At 30.0% G+C, this 7,500-nt stretch overlaps 1 non-coding gene and 1 pseudogene across 1 annotated transcript; both read right to left on the bottom strand.

The window, feature by feature from the left end:
• Positions 1-265: 265 nt before the first annotated feature.
• Positions 266-446, bottom strand: LOC129252332 (5.8S ribosomal RNA; annotated as a pseudogene).
• A 590-nt stretch (positions 447-1,036) lies between these two features.
• On the bottom strand, positions 1,037-3,027 carry LOC129252320 (small subunit ribosomal RNA). The gene has a single exon (XR_008583375.1). It is a non-coding gene; the product is annotated as a small subunit ribosomal RNA (ribosomal RNA).
• Between the last annotated feature and the right edge of the window lie 4,473 nt (positions 3,028-7,500).

Here is a 7,500-nt window from a genome sequence, read left to right as displayed (position 1 = left end):
TTACATATATAAATTATTATTTTATATATATATATAAATAATATGAAAATTTTTTGTAAAGAATACTTAGATTCAATATTTTCATCATTTCATTTTATTTGAGAGGATTTTTTTTTTAAAGAATATATAATAAATAAAATTCATTATATATCTTTATTTTTTTTGCTATTAATATTATGAATTATTTAAAATCCAATAATATACACATTTGCTTAAATTCAATTATTTTTATAAAAGAATAAGCAACTTATTTAGCATAGTCTTACAACCCTCAACCATATGTAGTCCAAGCAGTACTTTAAAATTGAATTTAATGTACATAACAGCATGGACTGCGATATGCGTTCAAAATGTCGATGTTCATGTGTCCTGCAGTTCACACGATGACGCACAGTTTGCTGCGTTCTTCATCGACCCATGAGCCAAGTGATCCACCGCTTAGAGTATTTTTTTATTTATTTTTATTTATAACAAATGTCAATTTTTTTTTGCATATATTAATTGAAAGAGTAAAATTAAATAATATTAATAATATATAAATTGATTTTCTTTCAATAATATATATCAAATATATTTAACTCTAAACATTTTTATTAAGTTGCGAATGTCTTAGTTCAACAATAATACAGTGGTGGTATTTATTATGATTCAATTATTTTGTATTTTTTTAATCATTTTATGTATATATAATAATATAATAAATATATACCACTTTTGTTATTGTGAACAAATTAACTTATCATTCAATCAAATGAATAATAAGTACAACTTTTTATTTTCATGTTTAAAGGTTTTTAAAAGAAAAAAATAAGAAAAAACATTACAAAATGTACCATCATATATTATATTTAATATGATATAATTGATGGATCACAAATTGAATGAAAAAGAATAAAAAGAATTATGGATTCAAAATAATTATATAAATTTTTTTTTTTTTTCTTTTTTTTTTTTTTTTTTTTTTCTTTTTGTTCGTTTGTTTGCTTGTCTGTTTGTTTGTTTGTTTGTTTGTTTTTCTTACGGATATGGAACACAATAATGATCCTTCCGCAGGTTCACCTACGGAAACCTTGTTACGACTTTTACTTCCTCTAAATAATCAAGTTCGGTCAACTTTTGCGAAACAACCGTGACACACGAGGCGTCACAGTGATCACGTCCGGAGACCTCACTAAATAATTCAATCGGTAGTAGCGACGGGCGGTATGTACAAAGGGCAGGGACTTAATCAATGCGAGTTAATAACTCGCACTTACTGGGAATTCCAAGTTCATGTGAACAGTTTCAGTTCACAATCCCAAGCATGAAAGTGGTTCAGCGGTTTACCCGGACCTCTCGGTCTAGGAAATACACGTTGATACTTTCATTGTAGCGCGCGTGCAGCCCAGGACATCTAAGGGCATCACAGACCTGTTATTGCTCAATCTCGTTACTGCTAGACGCAATTTGTCCATTTAAGAAGCTAGTGTCCTTATAATGGGACAAACCAACAGGTACGACTCCACTTATATAAACACATTCAAACACTTGTACATTCAAGATGTACGCATGAAAGAAGGCTATATAAGTTTCAACATCATAATCCTGAAAGCATCTATTTAATATATTTGAGTCTCGTTCGTTATCGGAATTAACCAGACAAATCACTCCACGAACTAAGAACGGCCATGCACCACCACCCATAGATTCGAGAAAGAGCTATCAATCTGTCTTACACGCTTATGTTCGGACCTGGTAAGTTTTCCCGTGTTGAGTCAAATTAAGCCGCAGGCTCCACTCCTGGTGGTGCCCTTCCGTCAATTCCTTTAAGTTTCAGCTTTGCAACCATACTTCCCCCGGAGCCCAAAAGCTTTGGTTTCCCGGGAAGCGACTGAGAGAGCCATAGTAGTAGCTACACCCAATTGCTAGCTGGCATCGTTTATGGTTAGAACTAGGGCGGTATCTGATCGCCTTCGAACCTCTAACTTTCGTTCTTGATTAATGAAAACATCTTTGGCAAATGCTTTCGCTTAAGTTAGTCTTACGACGGTCCAAGAATTTCACCTCTCGCGTCGTAATACTAATGCCCCCAAACTGCTTCTATTAATCATTACCTCTTGATCTAAAAACCAATGAAAGTAGAACAGAGGTCTTATTTCATTATTCCATGCACAAAATATTCAGGCATTTGGAGCCTGCTTTAAGCACTCTAATTTGTTCAAAGTAATTGTACCGGCCCACAACAACACTCGATGAAGAGCACTGAAGTAGGTTTAAATAGGAGGAATATATAAAAAATACATTGTATTAATTATATATAAGAACTCCACCGGTAATACGCTTACATACATAAGGTAATGTACATACCACAATATATAGTTGTACTACCCGTATGAAGCACAAATTCAACTACGAACGTTTTAACCGCAACAACTTTAATATACGCTATTGGAGCTGGAATTACCGCGGCTGCTGGCACCAGACTTGCCCTCCAATAGGTCCTTGTTAAAGGATTTAAAGTGTACTCATTCCAATTACAGGGCCTCGGATATGAGTCCTGTATTGTTATTTTTCGTCACTACCTCCCCGAACTGGGAGTGGGTAATTTACGCGCCTGCTGCCTTCCTTAGATGTGGTAGCCGTTTCTCAGGCTCCCTCTCCGGAATCGAACCCTGATTCCCCGTTACCCGTTGCAACCATGGTAGTCCTAGATACTACCATCAAAAGTTGATAGGGCAGACATTTGAAAGATCTGTCGTCGGTACGGGACCATACGATCTGCAAGTTATCTAGAGTTCAACCAATTTAACGATCAAATGATCGCTTGGTTTTAGTCTAATAAAAGCACACGTTCCATAAGGTCCGTGTTTATATTGCATGTATTAGCTCTAGAATTACCACAGTTATCCAAGTAACTGTTAACGATCTATGGAACCATAACTGATATAATGAGCCTTTTGCGGTTTCACTTTTAATTTGTTTGTACTTAGACATGCATGGCTTAATCTTTGAGACAAGCATATAACTACTGGCAGGATCAACCAGAATAATATTTTTATTTATATATATTTTTCTTTGTTTTTCATATTTGAAAATTTCATAAATTACGGTGTATATAAAAAGTAAAGGGGCGACCCCCCTTTAGCTTTTCTTATCAAAATTCAAAAACCGTTTTTTATGAAAAAGAATTTTCGTTCTCTATATTATATATTTTATATAAAAATATAAGAACGATATTTCTTCTTAATATTTGTCAATTTTCAAATAATTTATCATTCTTAATAACATTTTACTTTTTTTTCAAATGCATTTTTAATGTAATAATTTCATATATTACATAATTTTTCTCTTTGAATTGAAATTAATAATTTCATAATTCTATTTTTTAATCATAAATATATATGATTGAAAAAATTTTCTCCTCTTTTCCTTTGTTTAAAATTTAATTTTTCTTATAAATTTTTGTTTTTCTTATTTTTTTCTCTTCATCATCTGTTTAATTTCCTGTATTTATATACAAGAAACAAACAGTTGAGGATAATTTCTATGTAATGCTAGTATAGAATATAAAATTTTGAATTCAAAAATTTATTTCTATTTAAACTAACTATAGAAAACCAGGAATAAAATACAATAACACCAATATGCCATAACATGTTAGTATAGAATATAGATTCTTCATATATGTATATATATTCGAAAATTTTTTCTATTTAAACTAACGTATGGAAAACCAGGAATAAAATCATAATATTACCAGTTTAATATGGCTCAAATTCGAGTTTCATATAGTTATGATTCGATTTATATGCTTCAATATCATTGGTTAGTTAACTTTTGATATTTTCATATTATATCACATGCCTTCACCGTGAGTGTTTTTTGCCATGCACACCTCACATTGTCAAAAATGTATGGGAAAAATTCATTTCAATACATTTCAGTTTGATTTGAAATGTCTTTATTATATATTTTAATGGCAATATGCCAAGGTTATATTCCATAAAATGTTAGTATAGAATATAGATTCTTCATATATGTATATATATTCGAGAATTTTTTTCTATTTAAACTAACGTATGGAAAACCAGGCATAAAATCACAATATTACCAGTTTAATATGGCTCAAATTCGAGTTTCATATAGTTATGATTCGATTTATATGTTTCAATATCATTGGTTAGTTAACTTTTGATATTTTCATATTATATCACATGCCTTCACCGTGAGTGTTTTTTGCCATGCACACCTCACATTGTCAAAAATGTATGGGAAAAATTCATTTCAATACATTTCAGTTTGATTTGAAATGTCTTTATTATATATTTTAGTGCCAATATGCCAAGGTTATATTCCATAACTCTCTATTTAAACTAACGTATGGAAAACCAGGCATAAAATCACAATATTACCAGTTTAATATGGCTTAAATTCGAGTTTCATATAGTTATGATTCGATTTATATGCTTCAATATCATTGGTTAGTTAACTTTTGATATTTTCATATTATATCACATGCCTTCACCGTGAGTGTTTTTTGCCATGCACACCTCACATTGTCAAAAATGTATGGGAAAAATTCATTTCAATACATTTCAGTTTGATTTGAAATGTCTTTATTATATATTTTAGTGCCAATATGCCAAGGTTATATTCCATAACTTTCTATTTAAACTAACGTATGGAAAACCAGGCATAAAATCACAATATTACCAGTTTAATATGGCTCAAATTCGAGTTTCATATAGTTATGATTCGATTTATATGCTTCAATATCATTGGTTAGTTAACTTTTGATATTTTCATATTATATCACATGCCTTCACCGTGAGTGTTTTTTGCCATGCACACCTCACATTGTCAAAAATGTATGGGAAAAATTCATTTCAATACATTTCAGTTTGATTTGAAATGTCTTTATTATATATTTTAGTGCCAATATGCCAAGGTTATATTCCATAACTCTCTATTTAAACTAACGTATGGAAAACCAGGCATAAAATCACAATATTACCAGTTTAATATGGCTTAAATTCGAGTTTCATATAGTTATGATTCGATTTATATGCTTCAATATCATTGGTTAGTTAACTTTTGATATTTTCATATTATATCACATGCCTTCACCGTGAGTGTTTTTTGCCATGCACACCTCACATTGTCAAAAATGTATGGGAAAAATTCATTTCAATACATTTCAGTTTGATTTGAAATGTCTTTATTATATATTTTAGTGCCAATATGCCAAGGTTATATTCCATAACTCTCTATTTAAACTAACGTATGGAAAACCAGGCATAAAATCACAATATTACCAGTTTAATATGGCTTAAATTCGAGTTTCATATAGTTATGATTCGATTTATATGTTTCAATATCATTGGTTAGTTAACTTTTGATATTTCCATATCATTTCACATGCCTTCACCGTGGTGTTTTTTGCCATGCACACCTCACATTGTCAAAAATGTATGGGGAAAATTCATTTCAATACATTTCAGTTTGATTTGAAATGTCTTTATTATATATTTTAGTGCCAATATGCCAAGGTTATATTCCATAACATGTTAGTATAGCTAATATGAATTCTTCATATATGTATATATATTCGAAAATTTTTTCTATTTAAACTAACGTATGGAAAAAACCAGGCATAAAATCACAATATTACCAGTTTAATATGGCTTAAATTCGAGTTTCATATAGTTATGATTCGATTTATATGTTTCAATATCATTGGTTAGTTAACTTTTGATATTTTCATATCATTTCACATGCCTTCACCGTGAGTGTTTTTTGCCATGCACACCTCACATTGTCAAAAATGTATGGGAAAAATTCATTTCAATACATTTCAGTTTGATTTGAAATGTCTTTATTATATATTTTAGTGCCAATATGCCAAGGTTATATTCCATAACATGTTAGTATAGCTAATATGAATTCTTCATATATGTATATATATTCGAAAATTTTTTCTATTTAAACTAACGTATGGAAAACCAGGCATAAAATCACAATATTACCAGTTTAATATGGCTTAAATTCGAGTTTCATATAGTTATGATTCGATTTATATGCTTCAATATCATTGGTTAGTTAACTTTTGATATTTTCATATTATATTTCACATGCCTTCACCGTGAGTGTTTTTTGCCATGCACACCTCACATTGTCAAAAATGTATGGGAAAAATTCATTTCAATACATTTCAGTTTGATTTGAAATGTCTTTATTATATATTTTAATGGCAATATGCCAAGGTTATATTCCATAAAATGTTAGTATAGAATATAGATTCTTCATATATGTATATATATTCGAGAATTTTTTTCTATTTAAACTAACGTATGGAAAACCAGGCATAAAATCACAATATTACCAGTTTAATATGGCTTAAATTCGAGTTTCATATAGTTATGATTCGATTTATATGCTTCAATATCATTGGTTAGTTAACTTTTGATATTTTCATATTATATCACATGCCTTCACCGTGAGTGTTTTTTGCCATGCACACCTCACATTGTCAAAAATGTATGGGAAAAATTCATTTCAATACATTTCAGTTTGATTTGAAATGTCTTTATTATATATTTTAGTGCCAATATGCCAAGGTTATATTCCATAACTCTCTATTTAAACTAACGTATGGAAAACCAGGCATAAAATCACAATATTACCAGTTTAATATGGCTCAAATTCGAGTTTCATATAGTTATGATTCGATTTATATGCTTCAATATCATTGGTTAGTTAACTTTTGATATTTTCATATTATATCACATGCCTTCACCGTGAGTGTTTTTTGCCATGCACACCTCACATTGTCAAAAATGTATGGGAAAAATTCATTTCAATACATTTCAGTTTGATTTGAAATGTCTTTATTATATATTTTAGTGCCAATATGCCAAGGTTATATTCCATAACTCTCTATTTAAACTAACGTATGGAAAACCAGGCATAAAATCACAATATTACCAGTTTAATATGGCTTAAATTCGAGTTTCATATAGTTATGATTCGATTTATATGCTTCAATATCATTGGTTAGTTAACTTTTGATATTTTCATATTATATCACATGCCTTCACCGTGAGTGTTTTTTGCCATGCACACCTCACATTGTCAAAAATGTATGGGAAAAATTCATTTCAATACATTTCAGTTTGATTTGAAATGTCTTTATTATATATTTTAGTGCCAATATGCCAAGGTTATATTCCATAACTTTCTATTTAAACTAACGTATGGAAAACCAGGCATAAAATCACAATATTACCAGTTTAATATGGCTCAAATTCGAGTTTCATATAGTTATGATTCGATTTATATGCTTCAATATCATTGGTTAGTTAACTTTTGATATTTTCATATTATATCACATGCCTTCACCGTGAGTGTTTTTTGCCATGCACACCTCACATTGTCAAAAATGTATGGGAAAAATTCATTTCAATACATTTCAGTTTGATTTGAAATGTCTTTATTATATATTTTAGTGCCAATATGCCAAGG

This window comes from Anastrepha obliqua, unplaced genomic scaffold (genome assembly GCF_027943255.1).
Source record: "Anastrepha obliqua isolate idAnaObli1 unplaced genomic scaffold, idAnaObli1_1.0 ptg000180l, whole genome shotgun sequence".
NCBI classification, from domain to species: domain Eukaryota; kingdom Metazoa; phylum Arthropoda; class Insecta; order Diptera; family Tephritidae; genus Anastrepha; species Anastrepha obliqua.
This window is presented reverse-complemented; position numbering and strand designations above follow the sequence as displayed.